General features: G+C 36.4%; 1 protein-coding gene across 5 annotated transcripts in view; it reads left to right on the top strand.

Moving 5' to 3' along the window:
* The first annotated feature begins 206 nt into the window (after nt 1-206).
* The window catches only part of LOC108570354 (protein kinase C and casein kinase substrate in neurons protein 1), a 43,005-nt gene continuing 16,784 nt past the window's right edge, over nt 207-26,427 (top strand). For 4 of the 5 annotated variants that reach the window (XM_017932205.1, XM_017932204.1, XM_017932206.1 and 1 more), the window contains exon 1: nt 207-373. The gene's annotated coding sequence lies outside the window, so the exon portion shown is untranslated. Of the gene's footprint in view, nt 374-11,113; nt 11,184-26,427 lie in introns of those variants that run through there. The other variant, XM_017932202.1, reaches the window with a different exon arrangement.

Here is a 26,427-nt window from a genome sequence, read left to right as displayed (position 1 = left end):
GATGAGGTGTTACCTATTATTATCGTTTCGACTAATTGCGTGTCTTTTCTGGCGAACACGTAATCATACCCGCGGTATGTATGTATATGTGTTGTATACTTTTTCACCATCGTGCTCGAGCCTCGAGGCAGTCAGTTCTGGAGAGAGGTCGTCAGTAGAGCTTCGACCGCGGTGTTGTGTGGATATTTGGCGTTGACCGTGGCGAGGCTGACGCGCATTATTTATAAATACGCGTCCGATTCATCGGACTTTCTCAGGCGACGAAAGTATGCGACGATTCAGTGATATCAAGTGGTCTTGTCTCTTCTAGTGTGTGAGTTAAGAAACGTTCCGTTCCACGAGGGTCGTTGCTCAACCATGCTATTCTGTCAAGGTAAAAATCCTGCGTTATAACGTCTTGTGACTTCATTGCGCGTGCGTGTTGCTGTACACTGAACATGATGAATGTGAACTTGGATTACTTCATTCGTAGTTTTTCTCACTGTATTTGCACTCGCTTGTTTCTTCTCTTACACCGGACTGTTTAACTCGAAGTTCTTGCGAGTTTATGTACGTTTCTTCGTACATCGAACTGTGCAGTTAGTTTTTGTAATCCTATTATAACATTTGTGTTTTTCCATTGGACTGTTTGAATTGAAGTTCTTGTGATTCTGTATACGATGTATTCGTTTCAAGTTTTTGTGGTCGCGTACGTGGCTATCGGCGTAATAGTGTGACCTAACCTACAATTTTGAGTGAATTAATATTTCAGTGTAAACCACATCGTGTATAGCAAAATTTTAATTCTACAGTGACTTAAATAGCCTTACGAAAATATTTTAGAACCTCGATATTTTCATTAGCCATAACCTCAAAATAAACTGGGGTTAGATCACTGTTTCACCGATAGCCCTCTATGTAAACAACGTTTCTGTTTTTACATTGGATTGTTTTAATTCGAAGTTCGTGGTGAAAGGAATTTTGTTCGAAAGATTTCGATAAAATCTAATTCCTGGAATTACGATATTTCTAGTGTTACATCGCGTTTGTAGTTAATATTGAATTTTTTCTTCGGAATTGTGTTATTCGTAGAAACAGTGAATTGATTAAGACACAAAAGACAACTATTGGTGAAGTGGATGTTAGGCTTGTGCTTGCTTGTGAGTTTAACAAGGATACGAAAGCCTCGGGGACTATTCAAACAATAAGCGAAGTTCACGAAAATGTGTTGAATATTACAATGGATTGACGTTTGAGTATGAAACGAAGAGAGGGAAATTTGATTTCAGCGTTCTTCGGAGAATTAAAACGGAATACCCGTTTAATGTGAAACACTTGAAAGTTGGAATTGTATTAAACTTGGAGCAAACCATTGAAGAAGCAATTATAAAATTTCACGCATTGTAGTTCGTTCTTCAGAAAAGTTTGCAAGAGATTAAGAAGCTGAAGAAAGTAAAGAGATTTGTCCACGCGTCAATTAACATAATAAATTGTCGAAGTTGGAATTGTATTAAACTTGGAGCAAACCATTGAAGAAGCAATTATAAAATTTCACGCATTATAGTTCGTTCTTCAGAAAAGTTTGCAAGAGATTAAGAAGCTGGAGAAAGTAAAGAGATTTGTCCACGCGTAAATTAACGTAATAAATTGTCGTAAAATTAATTTAATTCGAATACGTGTTTTCATCGGAACTGGTGTAAATCAACATAACAAGCTTTTTTCCTTATAAAATTATTAAAATTAGCTACTTAGAGTAGCGTACTGTGTTAATACAAATATAATTTGTCGTTCGAAATATGTTGCACTTAGAAAAAGAAAGAGTTTTTTAAGGTTAATCAACAACGACAAATATACTGGGTGGGCCACCTAATTATCTTCTCTAGCTATGGTGGTACGAAAAAAATTTGTATACGTAATTTAAATTGTTCCAAAGGCTGAATAAGATGGAAGAAAAATTAAAAAAAAATGCCATTTTTCTGTTTTCTTCAAGGTCACCTATGTTTTTGTACAGAAATGTATAATTTTTTTTTTTCTGCTGTATGTTGCAGCAGACGTTGGTGTGCATTTAAACATGTATAATAATATCACCTTAAAATGACCTTGAAATGAAACTTCCTTTCCTTTTTTGCCATTTCTTCCATCTTATTCACTCTTTGAAACCATTTAAATTACATACAAAAATTTTCTCGCACCATCAGAACTAAAGAAGACAATTAGGTGGCCTGTTTCACGTGGTCCACCCTGTACATATAGAAGTACAAAAAAGAATACATCGAACTTCTTCCACGTCAATTTAAATTACCAATAATGTCACTATACACCTGTACAAGCAATCAAATTATTCCTAACCTACAATTCCTTCCAATTATCAAAACTTTTCAAGCACGTAAAATCTTTAAACCTATTCAACATATCGCATTTTTCGAACCGTCGAACCTGATTACTTCTAACAGTATATTATTAAAGTAGACTACCGGTGTTGACACAAAAGTCGCCATTCAGAAGTAGTATTTACAGGGTCAGTAATGCATTGTTCGTCGGCTCCATTGAACGATTCACACGAACGAATAAAGTCGGAACACGAAAACACATAGACTGCACGTGAAGTGCACGCAGCCACGGAACGTTCAAAGTATTTACGTGTAGGGGAGTGAATCAAGGATACGGTTCGACGAGTGGACGTGTCGTTAACGTGCACGTTTCTACGCGTGTGTGCACGGTGATGTATGATCATGAGTATGTAATATCGTATCTACAAGCCTTTCTGATCGGGGCTTAATTGCTACCAATATAAAATCACGGTTACCTCGCGTTTACACGATTAGAAACATCAAAGGACTTTATGGATTGCACTTTCTATCGCGCGGGATATTTAAATCGAAAGTCGGCTTGATCGATCACTTTCGAATGTTCGAGTTGCAAAAGGAAAAAAGAATCACCGGCAGTTCAATACTTCGTAATGTACAGAATTGGTCTACAAATTGTTTTTTATCACTGTTTTATCGTTGCTTTCTATCAGATCTTGCAAAGGAAGATCCTCAAGTGTGATAATCACCGGTATTGATGAAACTTGGATGATACGATAGCACTCGAAACAATATTCAACGTGTATTTTCTTTTTTTTTTTTTTTTACCGACAATCGCTCAAATTTTTTTTCTGGTTTATCTATATTCTGTGGTTTAAGTATATTAAGAAAGTAATCATTTTTAATATATTATTTGAATAAATGGACATTTTTCAAATCTGCTTAAAGTGAGCACATGTGAAAAATACAAAATTTGTCGATTTACACTCCTCCTCTATCTCCAATCATTTTCGAGATATTAGGCCAAATATGTACTACCCGCATCTTTCACATCTTCAACGTGGACAGTTGCTAATATAAAAAAATACGTGTCGAATATCTTTTCGAGAGCTATATATCTATTATACTATTAATATTTACCTTCTAAAATCAGTGAAAAATTAATACTTACATATAACTAAAATTATACACAAGTAATAATCATAAGTAAAATTAGTATTCAACATCGTTGCATCCATGTTGTTCCCAACAGTCGATGAATTTCTCAAAACACCATTAGCATCGATAACGTAAAAGCAACAGCAAACAACCACTAAAAAATTGTCGCGTTTGTCCTCGTAACCATCCATCTTCGGCTAACACACTTTCCTGCAACGTCAACTAGGTAGAAAATATCACGTTGGTTTGTTAATTGTTATGTAAATTTGTCCTTATTCGAAACGCAGCAAATGCTCAAGGATTTACGAGAGTGAACGTAAATGGATCACGAGGTCTTCTCGCGGATCGAAACAATTTTCAACGATTAAATCCCATAACGCGTCTGATGGAATTCATTGTACTGGGTCGCGTTAATTAACAGTATAATTAGTATCTTTGCAGAGCGAAGCTAAACGGGCGTGCAACTATTACGGCGACGGGATTTTAAATAGCCCGGGAGCACCGACCATACCCAACCCTGAGCTTTCCTTTCCCCGTTGAATTATGGTAAACCGCTAGCCATGCTCCTCTGCCGTTCGCGTTCGAAATTAGCTGTATCCTTGGCAGAGGAAACGCAGTCTCGGGACTCGCCTACCTCATCCTTAGCGTGTAATTTCGCCTTTTATATTTTATTTCTGTCCGTTCGCGAACGAACGAAGGCGCGCGCGCCAACGTAATCTGTCCAACGTATACTTGGAGAGTTAGAAACGAGCCTCGAAGAACGAAGACCGCCATTACGCTCGAGGAACGCGTAGAATACGTGCTTACTCAACGCTAATTCATTATCGGCCGAATGCAAATATTGCGAAATATTGCCTGTAATTACTGGGCGCTTCGTCGTATCGATGACGAGATATCGCGGTCTGTTATGTGATTTCGTAGAAAGTACGGTTTAAAAATAGATAAAATCGCTCGTTACAGGTGTGATTATAGGAAAGGTGTAATTTGTGATAGCGATCAATTTTGATAGTGATTTTTCAAAAATTCTGCGAGCATTGATACTTTGGATGGAGTATAAATTGGTGAAGTAAAATGCAGAGGTGAATTAATTTTGTTTGAAAATAATTTCTCACTGTAAGAGCAGGAATTATTGAGAGGCGTACATCAGTATTTCGATGCAAGTTTCTGTAACCGTACAGGTGTGATTATAGGAAAGGTGTAATTGCGATATCGATCAATTCTGATAGTGCTGTTTTTTTAATTGTGGAAGTATTGATAGTTTCAATGGAGTATAACTCGGTGAAGTACGATAGGTGAATTAGTTTTTAATGTAGCTCTTGCTAAAAGCAGAAATTATTGCGAGACATACATAAGTTCAATGCAAGTTTCTTTAACTTTAGATTATCTGTAGACACGTTATCGATAGCTAATCGATAATACTGATAATCTCATAAATTTGCCAATACTTATTTTATAATACAATACAATTCTTCGCCCAACAATTCTTTAAAGTATAATACGCAAACATTTTTGTGTTAGCTCTGAACGAAACGTAAATTGTAAATTCTGTAAAAACTATTTTCAAATCAAATTAAGCAAAGCTACTGTGTTCACTGACAATGAGTTATACTCCATTGAGAGTATCAGTGCTTGCACAATTTTTCAAAAATCACTGTCAAAGATTATCAGTATCATAATGACACCTATTCTGTTCTTAACCATACTGCTGTTATCGTAATTCTATTTTCAAATCCTCTTCGTTTATTACTTGCACTTCCGCACTCGTTACATGTGCTTCTACTTTCAGGGTCTATGTTACTTTTACTTGCGTATCCTTCGGCCATAGCGCATTCGTCATTCCTAGTTGATGGAAGGATAAATATTGTTTTTAATAAAAAGTAGTAATTTTTGATTCTTCTTTATTCGAAAACTATCTATTCCAGAGAAAACAAAGACTGGAAGGGATTAGTTTATCTATTCGGAAGATACCGTGTCTGTCAGTTTAAAAAATATTTAATATCTCTGGTGACTATCTTTCATGCCGTGCCACTGGTCCGTAAGCTCAAAACTTCGTCAATTGTTTGAATTTAATTAAAAAGCTCCATTGATAAACATCCCTTGCACTTAAAAATCGCAAGGGATGTAAAAAACATTTTTCGGTTTTTGAAATAGTGGATAATCAATAGTAAAAGAAACACAATTTTCTATTTCTAAAATAATAAGCGAACAATTTTTCATTTCTAAAACATAATTTTCCATTTCTAAAACAGTAAATGAACAGTGGTAAAAAAGTAATTCTCTACATCCGTGTATCTGCCTAGTTGTAAGCGAGAACTATTTCATTTTGAAACCCTGAAAGCGGGTCTTATCTCCGTTGCTTCCAGTGACTTGCATCGGGAAGATGAGGTATAGGGTGAAAGAGCGAAGGGGCCCAATTATCGCGGTTTTTTAAAAGGCACAAAAGTCCCTCGAGTGACAAACGCCGCATTGCAAGTCGGTAATTTAAGGAAGCTGAAGAGTGAAGAGGAGCGTGTTGAATGCCGCAACGCGTTAACTTCTCTTTCGTTATTTTCGTATGTCGTTACGTGTGCAGACGCATGTCATGGATGCGCTTCGTTGCGCACGCCACGCACACACTTACTCCTCGAATGCAGACTGCCTTATGCGTCTTTCCTCCTTTTCCTTATGACTTCTCTTGCTATTTTCCGTCTTTTTTTTTTCTTCTTTCGTTTTTCTTTCGTGAAGATAGTTACCACTCTCTCCGTTCCGTCTGAAAACTCGTTCCACATTAATTAAGATCTGAAGAATCTGGGAAATCGTTAGTTCAGGTAGCGACCAGCGTGATTCTTCGACGATTGGGAACCTTCACGAAGCTTATTCGACCACGTTCCGTTTGACTTGAATGAAAATAGTTATTGGTCTTGGTTATTTACCGTAACGATTTGATTGATTATTGCTTTTTCAAACTTGTCGCAGATCTGTTTCCCACACAAAGGATAATTTTCGACGAATAATTCCGGCAAATATGCGCAGCTTTCGAGAGAATTTGAAATATTTTACTTACGTCAACCCTTTCGCTGCGATAATTTATCGGCAAAATCTTTCGTTTTGGCGTTTAAAATTTTTTTAAAATCTCTAAATTTCTGTTATTAAATTAAAGCCAGAGTACTCGAAGGATTGAATTTTAAGAAAAATTTGAGGATTGGATTAAGGCGAAAGTGTACCAAAAGTCACCAATAGCAGTGAAAGGGTTAAGATAAGAAATTTTCGAGAAAATTTCAGTCGAAAGAGAATAAAATACAAAAAGTCGAAATCTCCGTGTCAATCTGTTTCCCGCAAAGAATTTCGAAAAAATTTGAGAAATACTTGGCTTGTGTTAAGATAAAATTTTTGAAAAAATTCCAGTAATTTCAGTTGAAAGAGAGTGAAATATGTTGAAAGTACATAATGCGGAAATGTCGGTGTCACTTGGTTCTCTTCTGAAAAACTGTGGCATTTTTTATTCTTCAAAGTGGTAACAATCGTAGGGGTGAACGAACTTCTCGAATGTTGAATGGGAACTTCTGAAATGTTAGATGCGAGTGAGAAGTGCTTGGAATAGTACAAAAGCGAAGTGAAGTTTCGAATGAAACACCGCGTGTCTGAATGGTCTTCAAGGGTGCGCGTGAAAATTTCAGCATAAATTATCTTCGCACAATTCTTTCCTATTATTAAGTTCAAATGAGAATAAGACGACTTGCAATCTTCTTTTCAGATTTGAAATTTTAAGAACAAACTACTCTATTCTATCGTACGATTAACATCAATTCTCAATCTTGTCGTTTCTTATTTTTCATTTCCTTCATTTCACTGTTCTACAATAGAAATGCAGATCGTGTTACTTTTCACAAAGTTGAACAATCTCACGTTAACCTGGTTATATCTTCTACAACACTCGTATCGTTTTCATCCCGATAGAAACTCTAAATGGGTAACGGAAAAAGTTTCAATGAAATGCACATTCATGAATACAAACAAGACAGCTTAAACGTAGGTTCTTAGATCGATAGATCGGTGAAAAGCATATTTCACCAACGTGAAACTGAACGACGGCCGTACAACTTTGATTCAGGTCAACTTTAACGTTAATCGAGCTCTCACGGTGCCCTAATATCGATCATTAACCTTGGCTTTTCTCGGCTACGAGCTAATTCGATCGTCGTTCAATGGATTAATGTCCCTCTGTATAGACCATCTCACCCTGTTTGTAGGCTGAGAGAGACGACGATAATTACCGATATCCAAGCGACTTCGTCATTACCATACGCTCTTTCTAACCTATAATTTTATCACTTTTTTAACAACTGCACATACACTATCGTTTGTAAGTTTAATCACGCGATGCAAAAGTACTGTGCAATTCAATTCGTTTCATTCAAGTCGATGAAATTACAATTCTGTTCATCAAATTCAAAGTTATATGTCGAACTCGAGAGAGTGAAGTTTATCATTCTCGCCTAATTCGTATTTTCCCCCTATAGTTACTTTCGGTTAAGTACATTAAGGTTAAATATTTACCGATATCCATATTTCTTGATTTTATAAATTATGGCTATGGTCAAAATTAAGAATACTATGGAAATGATTAAAGGAAGAGGTGAATTGAGAACTAAGGAATACTAGAATATTGCAGAATATAAAATAAAATTGAAACAAGCTGTAGTAGTTGATATTACTTTACTGTAAAGTGAAAATTCTTGGTTAATTGTGTCGAAAACGTTACGGATAATACACGGCAATTTTCTGTCATATTTACGAGTGTACTGTAGCTTTCTATAAGCGATATTTATTAGGCAATATGCAACAACTTCATACTCAAAAGCTTACTGAAGTTTCATAAAAGCAGCTAGTGTACGGTGAGAGTTGCTCGGTGATTGGTGTCCAAACTTTACATATTTAAAGCTTCGTTGCTAAAAAGTTTAGCAAAATTGGTCAAGTCTTCCGTCATCGAAAAATTCGAAATCTCACATTCTTAATCCCTTGGCTTATGATTTTTTTGCTCGCTAGATCTCAGTTATTTACTGTTTTAGTACTGTATTAGGTAGGAAACACTGCTGTATTATAGATCAATTAAATTTGGTAATTTTTAGTCATAAATTAAAATCAATTTTTGTCGCATCTTGACCAAAATCTGCGCCACGAGTCTGACTCGTTGCAAGGCAAGGAGTTAATCGACAAAAATTCGAATGGAAAACTACGAATTAAAAATTTCAAATAAATATCTGAGCCGTTTATAGTGTAAGTTATGTCTGCTGTTATCGTTAAATTCATTTTTTGTCCCACTTTCAAAATAAACAGCTCATCTAGTGAAAATTACATCGGTTCCTACTTGTCCTGAAAAAATAATTTCGATAGTTTCGATCGCTATTATTCCCAGTTTTTGTTATCACAGTTATCTACGTAACAGAGTTGGATGGTTTATGTGGATTTGGTCGGAATGTCGGTGAAAATGAAATCTCGGCGACAAGGCAACCCGACTGTCTAGAGATGAGGCACGGGGCTGAAATTTGTCGGAACCTTTACGCTCCGAATATTTCAAGCCCCACCCCGTGTCACTCCGCGCCCTATTCTCATCCATTTTCCGAGCTTTTGTTGGAATTTCAGTTACTCCGGAAACTTACTTAATGCTGCCGCTGAAAAGAATTTGGAAAACAGGAAGTGGCTGGGAAAAAAGAGAGATAGAGAAATGGTTCTAGCCCTGCCTTAGGCACGTCCCATGCGCAAAACGAGGTTACTCTCATTTTGAACAGAGTATAGTAAATATATTTAGTCCAATATCTCCGAAACTATTGGAGACAGAGGAATCATTGTAAATTGACGAATGTTCTATTTTTCACCAACAAATTTGAAAAGTAAAAAATAACAAATAATTTTTACCAAATATCCTTCTTACCCTCATCTTTGAGGACGATTTTCACCTCCTCCATGTGGACGATTGCCGCTGAAAGAAATATGTGTCGAATATATTTTGAGTACTATCATATATCAAAGTTTATCAATATCGGGATATTCCCTTGTTAGATGACAAAGAAATTTGTAGCATGGGTTGTCTCACGTATGTACCCTTGAAAGGGGGGTTGAACGAAACATTGTGAATACTCCATTAAAAAGAAGTGCGAAAAAAACAGCGAGTAAAAAGATGTAAGAAAGTGTCGGGTACGAAGAGCGCAGGGACAGGTTTGTGTATTAGATCGCGAAGAAGGGTTTGTACGTAAAGAAAGGATTTGAATCCGGATCGATGCTGAAACGAGTCTTCACAAAAAGGTCTTTTGTTCTAGCAAGACAGGCTCTCGAATTGAAGAGTCCTGTGCAGCCATGTATTGCTAGGCCAATTTCTATGTTCATTTACAACTGCTGTCCGTATTTAACGTTCTTCCTTAAACTAGAGAAATTTCGTTTCATAATTCATTCGATGTCATGTAACGATTCGAACGGTACGAATTTTACTCGATAGTTAAACAAAGATTGGCGACACACTCGAGAAATTTGTCGTCAAACAATATACTCGATTTTTCGTTTTAAAGTATCGCTCTAAGTGATGTTAAGTGATAATTCCTGATTTTACTGTCTTCCTTTAATCGTTACAAAATTGAAGAATATGTATAGAGACCAAAGGTATCGGATGTTGCGGTTCGATGTTAATTAAAGGAAAATAATCGTCGTTGCTGGTTCCAGAATGAACCACTTTCAGATAAGCTTACTTGTGTGACACTTTTGCTTGTCAAATGTTCGCTCGCTGCGAGGTACAATCGAAAATTTCCAACTGACGTACCGTGACCTACCTCAATACACTCCCAGGCAACACACAACGTCATGAATTGAGGGGCTTCTTGTCCAAGGCCAATGGAAGAAACTTGGCCTAATTGCACCGTTGTGTCTCATGTTTTTTAACTCTCGAAACTGTGAGAAAGATACATACTTCTAACGAACATTTCATGTCTCGCTGATATGTATATACTCGTACATGACAAAACACGAAGTTCAACCACTAGAAAATATACATATTGTCTACAACAGATTGCTGTAGATTGAAATCTTAATTGCTATATGCATTACATTGTTGAAAAAAGATCTTTTCACTGCTACACGTAACTCCTGTTGTTTCATTTGTCAATTAGTATTGGTTGGTGTTGATATTGTGCTGGAAAATTTAAATAAATTATCGAGACTTGGAAGTTATCTAGAACGATACCCAAGATCTTAGCATAGTCTGCTCCAACTTGAAAAATCTAAAAGCTGTTTAGGTTAATTCTCATACTTAGCGATGATTTTAATCCAAGGTTCTGGAGCCTCCAGGGTTTTAAGACTCGCGTTGAGCCACCTCAGTATCGAAAGCACCCTAATTTTCATCGTTCTAGAATTGCAAAAGCTCCCTAGGTCGTGGAATTCTGTCTTCCATAATTTTGATCTAGAATCTACAGTCAATGGAAGAAATATGATAATCCAAAGAGTGTACAGTCAATGGAAGAAATATAATAGTAGTAACACATGTGTGCAATTGATACACTTACGCCTATAGAGCTGTGTATCACACAATATTCTATGCACTTCAACGAAGACGAAAATAAAGAGTTACACTTCTTGCAATCCTAATCGAGGTTTCTTTATATCCTCAGATTTCTATCAATCTCTCATACAGACGCTGGAAACATGTTTATTTTTATACAATGACCAGCAGACCTAATTGATGGTTAAGGACGAGTTCTCATCACGCTTTAAGAGGTATGTACTTAAAACAGTACCCAAGTCAGCAAATTAGCTCACAGGAATGTATTCTGATTGCTAATAAAATAAAAATAAAAAAGTTTTTATACAGTAAAATTCCTATAATCCTAACCTAACCTTAACCACGAATTTTATGTGTATCATACTTTTTCTTTTCCCTATACAATTTAATGGATTAAATCATTCATATTCTATATTTTATTTTTGCCTTAATTATGGCCATTTTTTAAATTATTTTCCTCGTTTTAACCGTATTACACAAATATAGTCCAATAATCCTGCCAAAGTCCCAAGCGTGTGCTGGATTATCGAAATTCTAATCTACCTAAGTTTTCGACTAGACTATATTTGTTCCACTGACTATACCACGATTTCGAATTGGTATATCCACTTTGAGACAGTCAGACTCGTCTCTCTCTCTCTCTCTCTCTCTCTCTCTCTCTCTCTCTCTCTCTCTCTCTACTTTGAAGCTATAGAAGTCAGAGTCCCGTGAGCTCAGGGTTGTCTTCCATGGTCCCTAAATCCCCGAGATGTTTTGGCACAGTACCTATATGGCAGTAATAGTCTAATCCTTCTACCAGCACCCATGGGTAATCCAGCCTTGCCTTCCAACATCTTGAGGTTCTCCTGTTTGGCTTCTAAGACCTAAAACGCAGGAATGACCTGGCTTGACTCTCGAGCTGATAATCAATTATTTAAAGAGATAAGTGAAACACGAGCTATAGAGCACGTAGAAATTTCCGTAAACAATTACTCATCCGATAATGCGTTTAATCTTATCTTAGAAGCATTTCGTACTTTCATCCACGGAATGTACCAGGCGACTAACATTTCCAAGTATGTATAAACGAATCGTGAAGTTAGCGTAGATCTTAGCAAGGTTATGTCTGCCTTCAGCGGTGAGTACACTTAACGAAAAAGACAGCAATAAATTATTGTTAGATAAGAATCACGCGATAACGTATTACAATCGCGTAGATATCTTATCGTGTTTTACGAGGATAAAGTATCGGGCTTCTGAGAGTGGGAAAGGAATGTCAATAAATAATTGCTCGGTCTACTTGATTACGCACTGAAAGAACGAAATCAATTTTTGTTATATAATTTACAATTTTTCTGTGTAACAATAATTTTGTACGTTTCTCTATTTTACGAGTTCCCGTTAGGCAGAGTAAATAAAGTGTGTGAAAAGTATGGAGGAATAAGTAAAGTTACTGGCTACTCAGAAGTAAAATGGCCGCTGTGTGCGAGCAAGTTATAGCATTTAATAGTCGCTATGTATAAAACATGTTCACGAATTGATCTACCGTTACAATTTGCTTTTCTGACCAATCTTTTATATTTGAAAAATAGAAAATATATCCGGTAGTGTGGTCGATTACCATTGAACGACTATAGGCACCGATAGCAGTCAAAGGGTTAATGTAAATCAAGTCCAATTCTCTGGCCTCGAGGTTGGAATTATCAATAAATAATATAAAATATTACAATTTTTCTCCCTTTCATATGAAGGTTTATTTATCCATTCTTGATATTTTCTCTTTTTTGTTTTACCATTGTATCGGTCGGTAATTTCCGGAAAAAGAATTATTCTGCCAAGTGAAAATCCAGCTTACGCGTTCCTTTCTTCCTGATGTTTCGAAAAACTGGCAATCTGCCTGAAAGCTTTTAGCATTCAGTCTGTAAAGCAACAGTCTAAAACAACAAGAGTAAACTAACACAGTATTGTATCGAAATGTGCATTTTCCTCGTGAGAATCGAGCTACGGGATTAACCAGAAAGATACACTTTTATTTATTTATTCTTGAAGGAAAAAGATTTCTTTCCTCCTCTCGTATGAGGAAAATTTGTCTGATCGAAATTAAACGAAATTTCTAAAATATAATTGTAATTTTATAAAAAAAAAGATTGTTAGAACTCGAGCTTTCGATCTCTTTATCAAAACGATGGACGAAACGCCATTAGTCCATTTACTTCGATCGTGCCGTAAAATTGGTTGTATTATACGGATACTGCACATAAATTCAAGGACGTAATGAAAACCGTAACCGGGTCGATCCCTGGTAACCTCGTGTCGACGACAGATCGCCACGGCAATGTTTCACTGTCAAACACAGCCGTTTTGCCGGTTATGAAATTATAACATATACTTAGCTATTAACGTTCCTTCGTTCCTTTTCATTGCTTCTATTTAATAACCCTTTAACCTACTTGCAAATTTGCTTACTCGCAACATGCTGCAATAATTTTCAATTATTTTCTGAAACTACCATTGAAAGGTATTTAATCACCGTTTATCACAAATGTTAAATTGAATTACTGGAACAAAGCGTAACGTAATTTCCACGATCTTTCTCTGTAATAAAATAGTTCAAATTTTAAATCGTGCCGTGAGAATACGACTTAATCTCGAGGCAAATTAAATTGGTGGCAAATTAGAAATAGGTAAAGTTTGGGAATTTTTTGACGGCTAACTACTAAACGAAAAATTCCAATTTTTTCTGAAGATGTAAATGTAACCTGCAGTTTTTTTTCTAATTTTTAGTAAGTAAAAATGTTACAAAATGGAGGAGTTGTTCCTCCGGTAGGCACTGATTGAAACGTCTGAAATAAAAAATTCTTGCTAATTTATAAATAAAATATCGTCTACAAATGTAGCGTAAGATTTTTCAAAATTTCTATTTACAGTAGATATAGTGGCAGTTTGAAAACGGAGAAACCTCTTTTCACCAAAAAAAAAAAATCGAAGTAAATGAAAATAAAATGATACACGGTGTGTTTAACGAAACTGTGTCAACCGATCGATAAAACAGTATCGAACGTGTCGAGGAAATTCTCTTCTCGGTGTTCATTTGTCCAGTGTGATGACCTGCGAGTAGTTCGTTCAAAGACATCATCAGCAGCGCCGACATCAGACCACCGAGGAAGACGATTCTCCTTCAACGACGGACACGCGCACACGCGCTCGCATCGTTTGCGAATCTATTCCGCTCCGTGAAGGTATTGAAAACGTGAATTGCCCAACGTGTTGCTATAGAAAGAGCCTCATTTCCCTGCACAATCGTGTTGCCGTGGCTCTTTCACAGATTTCAGAGTGCCACTCTTCGGAGAACCAGTTAAGAAGTTCGCGCCAGAGGTCAGCTCGTACCCTATTTTCTCGCAAAGCGACATCCTGTGGATTTTTGAAACGGTTGGGAAAATTTCGTTGTTTACCAATTGGTCGAACTGTGCGAAAATGCTTCTCCATAGCTGCGTAAAATTTACCTTGGCACATTATCAGGCTGTTGCGCAACATGAGTGTTCCGTAAACTATCGACAACCTGTCGATAGCTGTCAGTCACGTAAAAGCAAAATGGTACATCATTTTCTGATGGAAAATATTATCCCATTTCCCGCTGCTTTCTCCAATAGGCTTGTACGTTTCAATCAACTGGAATGGTTGTTAAAATAATTGAAAACTAGACGAAAATTTAGCGTCATTTAGCTGTTACGAATTAACGTGGACTTAGTTTGCTTAGATTAAACATTGATTTTAACGCTTTTTGTGCTTTGTTTAACTTTTAATCTAAGCTAAGCCTTCGTGTTAATTCGTAACAGCTGAATGATACTAGATTTTTAAAGTTCCTTCATTTTTTCTTTTCTTTTTTAATAAGTATTCATTTCGTGAAAGATAGTTTCTAAAACGTTAGATATGGTTAAAACGTACCCTCATATTTTAAAATAAATTTTTCACGAAACGAACAATTATTTGAAAAAATAAATATCGCACTCGAAACACTTTCAAGAAATGAAATAATCCAAAAAACTTTTGTCCGATGAAAAATCAAGTATTGCACGATTGTATCGATGCCGTATGTTTAATCTACAATTAGCAGGTAATCCAGAAACCTATTACCTCATAAGACCAAACATGATATATCGATCTTGTCTTTCCTTAAACAGAGATTTATACATTTTTTTACGATAATTGTAAAACAGGCCTTTACACAAGTACCGCACGTTTTTGTCATCTGTGCGGACTTAAGTAGAAAATAGGTCAGAAAGTTATTTCCTGCTGGTCAGAGGAGGAGATGAGGGACGAGGCGTACAGTTTGTACTTACAAAAGGAATTCGATACACGTAAAGTTCTTACTTCTTCCTCAGCGATTTGTGCACGAGGTTGCTTTTAAGGCCATCCATTTCCTCGGTTGTTGTATTCTCAGCATTGTTCCGGCTGCATCACGACACAAATTCCCCCGACTCAAGATTTGTGATCTCTACGAATCACTCGTATGCCTTGGCTAACGATCTGTTTAAAAGTGCTTCGTCTCCTCTTACTTACCTTCTTGGCAACTCTTCTTTCTACGCCTAGCTTTCAGCTACGGAAACATCACTTTTTCAGTTTTCACTTTTATGAATTTTTTTTTTTGGGGGGTATTTAAAAATCTTCGAAGAAGAGGATATTTCGCTAAAAATGACAGATTTTACGAAATACCTAATCGAAACTGCGTAACGTACCGTGTGAAATCACTTTTATTTAACCCTCATCCGTCCCTCGTGTCAATTTGTGACACATTTTTCCGGCAAAAAATTGTATTATTCGGCTATTTGTAGAAAAAAATTTACAAAATTAATTTATCTTTTCGTTTAATTGATTTTTGACCATTGTGTCGAATTAACACCGAGGGACCTATTAACATGCGAAACTGAGGGACGGATGAGGGTTAAAGTAACAATTTATCTGATCTTAAACTTTTATTTTCCGATTGAAACGCTTAAAAATACACCGTTGCGTAATATTTTTAAATAACATTTTCCGCACGTTACAGGAAGCGAATGTTATTGCACTACGTGCGCCGATAAAAGAGAAAAGTAAACACACGTAAAAGTATATTTCCCATGCGCACGCTATAAATATAATATAAAAATAACGTGCTTTGTGGAATACCGTATCAACCGCTTGATAAAAGTGACCGCCTGTTATTTTTAAGCGAAACTATGCACTTCATCCGTCTCCTCTTTAACCACCACGATTATGCCCGGTCGCATCCGCGTTAGTCACGTTTATTCGCGACACCCTGTATCTTATCGGCGTTAGCTTTTTGTGCTGGTAACTCGTACAGGTACGTCGAGGTTAAAAAAAAAATATAGCAAACATGATGTCATTGACATCGAGGGTGATCGAAATGATATCACGATCGAGAGGGAACTTTTTCTTCTTTTTTTTTTTAATTCATGTAGGATTGTATCGAACGTGTTTAGTACTTGAGATCGGTATATCGAGATACGAGTTGTTCTTGTGGAAAATAGAGTAAATCGAACCTCGAAAATGTTAATTACGTTTCATTTTTTTAAAGGTATTTACTAAATTATTGTTATTTAACCCTTATGTCAATCACCAGAATTGTCGTCTACTTTATCGCCCAATTTTAGTAGTTTTCTGATAAGAAAATTCTAAACTTGAGGCAAACACGGATAGAAAATGTGATCTGGCCGGATATTTCAATCTTTTACCTGGAAGATCAAATATTTTAAGTGAGATCCCTACCCCCAGGGAGGACCGTCCAAGGGGGTAGACCCGTTCCCATTGGCGGAGACCACCACCTTATACCCCTAAACCTTTTTATAAATAAGCACACCAACGCGGCGCACGACAGATCAGATCAAAAAGGGAAACTACCACTCTTCAAAATAAAGTCTTTTTCTTTTAACATAATAAAATACGTGCAATCTCACCACACCACGACTTCATACCAGCAAACAACTCGCACCACGAACCAGCGACAATCCCGCACCACCACTCTCGAACATACCGCTTGTTCGAAGCGCACGACGCAACAGGAAATAATATTTTGCCCAATTCTGGTGACGACGTATCGGTGTAGCGATATTTTAACGAACGCCAGAGACGTGTTTTTACTGTACGAGGCGGCAATCTGGGGGAACCGATAATCATGATATAACAAAACAAAACGAGCACAGTGATTCATCCTGGAATTGTCTTTCGTCGACCTTTTTTTTGTAGCCGCTTACATAAAGACGATGATTAATCACCGGCGCTCATTACACGGTTTCGTCTGAGCGTTACGGGAAATCGATCTATCAGCGAACTGCATTTAGAGTCGTGTGCATTTTCACTGTTCAAAGCCAGCCTCGCCGGTTACACTTTCTCCAGTTTTAGATTTACTTTCCTAATTAACGCTCAACCGGGCATTACATAATGAAAATTAATACGGTCGATACTTGGTCTTTGTACGGTTGAAGCGGATTGATTAAAAATCGGATACTTTCGAATAATCGAGATGCGAGGAAGAACGATCAGATTCACTTTTTAAAATTATCATTTCGTATTCTTTTCGTTAAACGTGTTTTTTGCACTCGTAGAAATTAATTTTCTCTTAGAAGAAGATCTTACTTTTTGATACTTTTCAGGCAACTTGAAATAATTTCACGTTTTCTATTTATAAACGCTACTGTATTATGCAATCATACGTTGGATAATAGAGACCTTGAATATGAAGAGGTCGGATAATCCGGAAATTAAAAAGAATTGATACCTAATCGTTTGAGATCCTGCTATGCAGAATTTCCAGGTCCACTGTAAAAGTCGTGATTTATTTGTAGTAATAAATCTAACCTGTTTGTACGCTGGAATTATTTGTATTAAGATTAGAATGTTTACAGTCAATTAGAATGTCTGCAACAATTTTATCATCCCGGAAACAGATACGAGTTAAATTTTTTTTTTTTTTTTTTTTTTTTTTTTTTTTTTTTTTTTTTTTTTTTTTTTTTTTTTTTTTTTTTTTTTTTTTTTTTTTTTTTTTTTTTTTTTTTTTTTTTTTTTTTTTTTTTTTTTTTTTTTTTTTTTGGTAAGATTATTATGTCGTCGCTGTAGAATTTCCTTGGATTTTCATTCAAATATTTTTCGCTCTCCGCACGAAGTTATGGGATGACCTAATGTACCAATATCTACTTATTTTATCTAAAGAAAAAAGAAGGAGTGTGATAATAGAAATTACGAAGAAGTATTTTATGAAAAGCTGAAAAATCATGTCACACGTGGAACATTTTCAAAATTAATTGTCACATAAAATAATCGAAATCTCACGTGTAACGTCGTCGTGTAAAAACGTGAAAAAGAAATAGTCGTACATGCGCTAATTAAAAAGATTTAACAAGTACACTATTATCACCTGTTGCATGACTTACGACGTGTACAATAAACTTACGTTAAAAGTAACAGATAACGACTGTTGAGGATCGCGATAACAATTGTTGAAATTAGAGATATAGTATCTATTCTTGCCGAGAGACTAGAATTATACAGACGCGAATTTCTTCTCTGTTACGACAAAAAATTTCCCTCGGTACGCGTAACCGTGGACATCTGAAGAAATGTAAGTAATACACATTCGCAAATGTACCGTCAAACATAGCACCGTACATCATTTCCAGGAGATGCTCCCTTTAGTACCTCGTAAATTTTATACCTCTCACCTTCGAAACTAGAAAACGAACGTCAGCTCTGGACAACTTTCTTCCAACACGGAAACGTCGCTCCGCAAATCGTCCTTGTATATCACCGGTGACCATACACACGTACAGTGCCGTTCATAAGTATTGGACTATCTCTTATGCCGGTACAGAAAGTATCGTGTGATTTAAGTTACATTTCTTCGCCGAGGTTAGTATTATCTGAGCCGCTCGTTTGTTAAATCGGTTAACTCTACGAAACATAAAGTAGGGAAAATTGATGGAATTGCATACGTCAGATATAAATATTTTTTATAGCATTGCGTTAAAAAATTACTTAGACAAATTCTTAGAAGCGTTTGAATTATATTATTACAACGATTTACTTTGGAGTATGGAATTAATCACATTGGCTTCTGAAATCAATTATTTATTATTCAGGGGCTATAAAAATTTCTGTCATTTAGCAGTGTTAAGCTTAATTGTTAAGGAAATTTATTTTAGATATAGAAAAATAAGTATCGATCGAGTGCTTTGGCTCAGGGGACCAGAAGAAAATTTTCATCATTCTAAGCATAGTATTGTATTATGCTTTGTTATTCTTATTATTTCGTTTTTAAATTCAAAATAATGTCTAGGTATTCATTTTATTTTAATTATTCTAAACATTTGAGTTCCTCCGGTCACCTCATCGAGGAAACAATCTGCGGTCACAGGTGACCAACGTGGCAGTCAACCTGTTAACACAGTAACATCTTTTCAATTAAAATGAGTCCAAAGACGATATACACAAATCCGACTAATCATAACAGTAATCAATTTTAAAAGCACCCTTAACTAATTACTAGCGTTGACGAATGACATTTGTAGTATCTGGGCCTCCATACCCAAATAGGAAAACCGACAAGGGAGAACAGAGAGGGAGTAGTTAGCGTAGTGCGCAAAGCCTCGGCTTGCTAAGCCGAAGGTCCTATCATAACAGTAATCAATTTTAAAAGCACCCTTAACTAATTACTAGCGTTGACGAATGACATTTTTAGTATCTGGGCCTCCATACCCAAATAGGAAAACCGACAAGGGAGAATAGAGAGGGAGTAGTTGGCGTAGTGCGCAAAGCCTCGGCTTGCTAAGCCGAAGGTCCCGGGTTCGATTCCCGAACATGAAGAAAAAGGTTCCTCGTTGTTGCTTCGGCGAGGATGCAGCTTTTAATACTTACGAACGAGAGTGTATATCCTCCGTGATCGCTACGCCTATTTAGCAGAGCGCGTCCATTCAAGCTTGAAGGGTCCTTCTGAACGCACAAATAACCCCATTCGGTGGCAATAACGCTGGTATCGACTAATCAGCACGAGTCGTGGCGCCTACGAGATCTCTGGTATATACACCGCGGGTGCTTATCAAGCTGGTAGAGCAACATTCCACTCTACGGAATGACCGTACTCATTCCTCCGTGCTCTCCTGCGAAAGGATTCTCCGCGGGAAGGAAGGTGCACTGCCTCCAGTCACGCTCACGCTCGCCGCACACACGCTCCCGTGTGAACGTGAAAGGCGAAACAGGAAACCATTTCGTTCACCTGTTCCTCACCTGGAGACGCCGAAAATCGAACTCCGGCCTCGAAGCCTTGATCCGACCTTCTCCTCCTCCGCGTGAAACGTTAAAGGCCCCTTGGCTCTCTGGCCTGGCGGCATTCCACGGCCCACGCTTCTTCTTCTTCGTTTTCTTCTTCTTCTTCGAGAGAGCTTCTTCTTTCGCTCTTTCGATCGTTTTTACCAGTTTCCCCGATTTCGTATTTTCGTTCGTTTGCTTGCTCGTCCAATTCTGTCCTACGTTTCGCGACTTCTTTTTTTTTTTTTTTTTTTTTTTTTTTTTTTTTTTTTTTTTTTTTTTTTTTTTTTTTTTTTTTTTTTTCATTTTAAATCGATGGTTGACTTTCCGATTTCGGAATTGATTAACGAAGCGTCGAGTTTAGAGAGCAGCATTGTAGTATTGTACTTCCGTCAGGCGGATTTATCAGGGAAGCGTGGTGTTTTCGAGCGAGTTCTGAGCTTTTGGATGGGTAGAACAGAAAGAAGTGGAAATATTGATATTAGGCTAGATATAAAACAAAACAAATGATCAGGCAATTGCATTTATTAACGAAATTTGAATTGATCGAAACGAACGAATATTTGTAAATAAAAAGTTCACATTAAAGTACATGTAAATCTTTGTTTTTTTAATTTTTTCAAAAAAATGGACGCGACAGTTTTAAAATAAACAGTCGGTATGATTTAAATTACATTTCTTCGCTAAAATTAGTATCATATATCAGTAAAAATATACAGAGTGTTCACACTATTAGTTTTCAGTGTGTTTTTCTCGTAAGTGAGAAAAATCGATTCGTGAGAAAAATAGAAGAGGGCAAAGTTTCATTATTTTTTATATACAATACGACGACTTGAATAGATTTTTTAAATTTTCATTGGTTTTCGTGTAACGAAGATATCACGAATTATTTTTTAATTCATAGCTATGACTTTTTTTATATTATACGAAAGCTGTTTCCGGGATAAGTTCAAAGACTGACCACATACTCATTTTCCAGCTGAATTTCGTGACAATAATTGGTGTGACATAATCAATAACATTATTAGGATCTTATTTTTATGGCGACAAATTAAATAGCGTACTTAATATAAATAGCGAATCTTAATAATTTTGTAACGACTGTTTAGGCTTGCTTCACGTTCAATAAATGTCCTAACGCTTATGCACGGGAGTGTACGTGGTGCAAATGATAGCCTATGGTCGTGACGCATAACGAATGGAAGCTGGCTTGACTATTAGCAGAAACAAAGAAAACGATGATCGAACAATTTACGGATAGGAATTCGCGCTCTAACAATTAATGATAGAAATTTGTAAAATGCTTTGATTGCAGAGTGACAGGATGCTTAACTGTTTTATCCTATCTTTTCTTTCAGCGTGACGGTATTCCATTTTCTCTAAATGAATCACCAAGGAGGAAGAAAATTTCAGTGAAATTTTCTGACCGGTAGAAACGTTGAGAAACCAATTCGTTGTTAACTTAGAGCAACATTTGATAGTTTAGTATTGAACGATTAAGTTTGGTATCGAAGTAAAATTTGTGATCGTAAAATATCAATCGGTGACAAAATTTGTCCAATAATTGAATATTATATAATATTATGACCGTAAAATATCGACCAATGAAAAACATATCCAACTGATAAATATACAAACTCGATTGTATACGAATAAGGTAACGTTAAAAGGATAATGTTCGTTTCTCTCTCGATCGTTTTATTTTTATTAACCCCTTAACCTATGATTTCTATTCTGACTATGCATCTAAGCGTCAGCCATTTTCTATTTTAATACTGTATCAGGTAACAAAAACTAATCTGTCAGAAATTAATTACACTTCGTAATCCTCAGTCTTACAAATTCAAACGAAAGTTAGAATTACAATTAATCTTTCTTACTAATATAACAATTTTTGTCACATCTTCACCAGAATCTTTGCCACGTATGACACATTGTCATACGTTAAGGGGTTAAGAAGAAAATATCACTGAAATTTTGTGACTGAAAAACTCAAAAAATCGATATTACACGGATAAGTTAACACGTTCCTTCAATTCTATCTTACTTTTTGTCATTTTTTAAGAGTCCAAACTTATTTCCATAAATTATTTCAAATTTTGCCAAAAAAAAAAAAAAAAAAAAAAGAATTGCTTCCAAATAACAAGCGAGAGTAATTTTGCGTTTCTAAAGCACGCAAATCCCATACCAACGACATAAATCATGCGGGAAGATACGTGTGGGTTCAAGGCTTGTGATTTGTACGCGTATTATGCACATTTTAAAGCAATTAGAATTCATCGCATGCAGATTACCATAGAAAACAAGCGTACAATGTGCCGTATTATACCGTATTCTGCACCATCATACGATTCCATCTTTGTGTCTTACTGCTACACGTTCAATTTTAACAGTATTATTCCACGTGATTCATAACGCAGAGAATAGGGATTATGTTTAATAGGGATAATTTGTATCTCGCCAAGAGTTGCAGTTTGAACGTAAAAGTCGAAAGGGAATATGGAAAATTCAATTTACAAGTATAACGAGGAGCAGTTAAATAGTCGTTTGCAGTATTTTAGAACAGGAACTTGGCCATTATTCTAACAAAATGGAACATGTTTGTATGAATTACAAATGACCGACGAAGTTTCATTTCGTATTGTTTCCCATGGAAATATCAAAAACGTTAACAACTCATTCGTAATGGTGTATTGAAAGAAATTCATTGCAAAAACCATAATACGCTTGGTCGATTAATTATTCATACTGTGTGTAAATGATTAATACCGGATAAGGACTAATTTCATATTAATCGACTGAAACGATACCTTTGTAATGATATTTTGAAGCTAAGTTGATTGCCACATTTCTGTGGTGAAACACGTTGTTCCCACTGTTCGATATGTCACTCGTATTATTGTGAATATTATGCAGAGCACGTTGTGGTAGCAATAACCACAGATTGTAGGTTAAACTAATTTGTAACAATATGCTGCAAATAAGCTAATTATAAATTCTCCATTTCTATATTTGTTACGTTCATACTGTATGGATATTTCAAATAACAGTGTTGTAATAATAAATACAGCGTTACGCATGCTTTAACACTTTCACCGCTTTTGGCGCCTATAGGCGTTTTGAATATTTCCCGCGCTGCGCCCCCTTGGCGCCTATAGGCGTTCTGAATATTTTCTCGCGCTGCGCCCTTGGCGCCTATAGTCGTTTTGAATATTTTCTCGCGCTGTGCCTGTTGCACCTTTTTCTTCTTGAATGCATTAAACCAAGAATACGCGATCCTTAAATGAAATAAATGACGTTTCATAATGAAAAAGCATCAACCTAATCCCTTTATTATTAACCGAAATACATCACTAGAAGGGCAAGCTTACATATAAATGTCCAAATATTTTTGGGAGTAACTGTAGCAAACAATATTACACGAAACTTTTACCTACACCTTAAATGAACTTCAATAATCGTTTACGTGTGCAATTTCTTTTGCTTGTTTTAAATGCTATCTTTCGTAGTATTTTACTGTTTAGTCCCAATGAATCGCGAAGTGTTACAAAAGCTACAAATGAAAAAGAACGATGCACCTAAATGCATTTCACGGCAATTGACATAACCGTTATGTATACTGCTTGCGTAATTGCGTTTAACCTCAGCAATATTGATGCCATGTGACCCCATTAACAGCCGCTTTGTTTCAATGAAAGAGCTGAGCTTGCAATCCAAACATCTTGATTGCACCGCGTTGACGAAGCAACGGTCTCGATTGCAGACGTTGAGTCGATTTTATAATTCGCTGAAATTGATACTCGAAACGCGTTGTTTACCGGTGATACTTTGAGATCATTTACGTTCTTTGAAACGATGCAGTTTGCACTCTGAAGTGTTTATCTGCTACTTGTTCGAGTGATTGTAAAAGTGATCGATGAAAGTGTGCACAGAGGTATTAGAAAAGTATTGAATATGAAACGAAACGGTAAAACGATTATGAAAATAGAGTGCAAGAAAAGAATGGATAAAGTATAGAAGCAAAAATTAAAATTATCAAAAAAGAATGGACAAAGTGTAAAGTTTGAACAAAATTGATGGACAATCAGCAAAGATTAATGTTCAAAATAAAGACGTCGTTATTATCCAGAAATTTTCAACGATGCAAGTAGGTTGAAGCCATAAACTAACGTCCTACTTAGCATTAATTTTACAAGTGGGGAACCGCGCATTTTTGTTTCGTTTTACGTAGCTATTCTTAAAACTCGCATAAATCTGAATCACGAGCAATTACCTTGGCAATTATAATCGTATCTTTTACTTCGTTTGATATTGTTGCTAATAATGGTACTACTGGCTAGATTACAATTAATGAGAAACAAAAGAATGAGAATACCTCTCGAGTTTCTTTTCTATACCGAGAAGTCTATAATAATTCACAGGACAGTGGTTTTCTCGACTCCTCGTATTCAATTCCCCTCCTATTTTCTCCAAAGCTTTCAACTAAACATTGCTTGGCAAGGTGCCCGATAATACCTACTCTTCGTGCTCGCCGGTGGTAAAAGTCTATCGTGCATGTTTTATGTAAATTTCACCGCAAAATTTGCTTCGAGCGAGAACACCAAAAACTACGAGTGAAAAATGTTGTCACTTTTATGTGTAACCGTTATAATTTTCCTTTTCCCAGATATTTCCCAGATTCTACTTTGATGAGAACGTCGATATTCCAAGCCTCGGTTTAATTAATACTTACAATAGTAATTAATTATTTAACGTTGTTCACAGTTAATAATAATCATTTAGCGGAGTGAAAATCGTGTTACATAGTGAAAGCGCGAAACATCGTTTTACGAGTATTTAATGATCGATAAAAAGAACTGGACAATGTATGCTAATGCAGCAAGTATGGTTTTTTTAGCTGGACGAAGTTATTTATAATACGTCGATAAAACAGAGAACTGTGTGTTTCGTGAATTTTTTTCCACCTCGTTACTAAATTTGCCTGATTGCTGAAAGCTTCGAATTCAATTTTTGGCCTCTTAATCTCCGGTTTTATGAAGTGTGCACCTGAATAATAACGAGCATACTAAAAACCTTAATCACCCTTGTACCTCAGAAACTGCTTTCTACGTATTAGCGGCGGTCGAGTGGGCTAAGAAAAAGGCAATTAAGAAGACATCGATGGCCGTGTTGTTATACCCGGAGTAAAAAGTAGCCGATATGATAATAAATTATTTTCATAGGACAATTTATGAAGCAATGTCGACGAAGAGATTGATTCTCCGATGTATTATAAGTTACGATGGAAGATTCGTTACATTCTAATCCGATTAAATTATCATTGTACCCGATTCGGTTACACAAGGGACGCGAATTCGTGTCCGGGATCTTCAGACTAAACAGAACAAACGTTGCAACGAAATATACACCGGGTGTCCCAATTCATTCCGATTAAACTTCGTCACACTTACATACGTTACGTCGTTAGATAGTACGTTCTATCGGTATAAGTAAGGGAAAAATGTTACAAGCATAGGTCGTTTGAAGCTTTGTTAAAAAGTTGTAACAAAATAGTAACGAACTTGCGGTTGCTATGATACAAGACAAGAATGTCACTGGCAGAAGCTACATTCGACACTTTCAACGACTTCAGATCGCAAACACAGCTACGCATAAACAGACTACAGATGTGCGTATCGCTGATCTATTCGTATTTTCTCTATCGTAACCGTACACCCGTTATCGTTCTCTTCGTATTACTGCTATAACTCTTTAACGAAGCTTCAAACCGCCCAAGTTCATATAACGTTTTCTTCTTATCTGTGCCCATAGAACACACTGGCGAAGTTTGATCGGAAACAATTGAGACACCCGTTATATACGTACAACTGCTACCATGTAGTTCGATTATGGAAGCCGTAAAGTTGCGTCGGTGCAACCGCGATCGCAGAACACGAAATCAAATTTACATGCGTGCTAGATTTCGGGATGCAACGAGACCACCGAGCTGTTTCAGCTAATTGTCGTTACTGTTGACCCAATCAGGCTGCGTGTTCCACAATACACAGACGGAGATTTTCAGACACATGACACGTTCCCGTGTGTACCCTTTCATTTATCGACGAGGATCTTACATTTTAACAATCTCTCTCGCCGTTTCTTTCTCTTTCTTTCTCCTCTCTTCATCTCCTTCACGATTTACAA

The sequence above is a fragment of the Habropoda laboriosa genome, unplaced genomic scaffold (assembly GCF_001263275.1).
Source record: "Habropoda laboriosa isolate 0110345459 unplaced genomic scaffold, ASM126327v1 scaffold70, whole genome shotgun sequence".
Lineage (NCBI taxonomy): Eukaryota > Metazoa > Arthropoda > Insecta > Hymenoptera > Apidae > Habropoda > Habropoda laboriosa.
The sequence above is the reverse complement of the archived record's forward strand: the minus strand, read 5'-3'. Positions and strand labels throughout refer to the sequence as shown.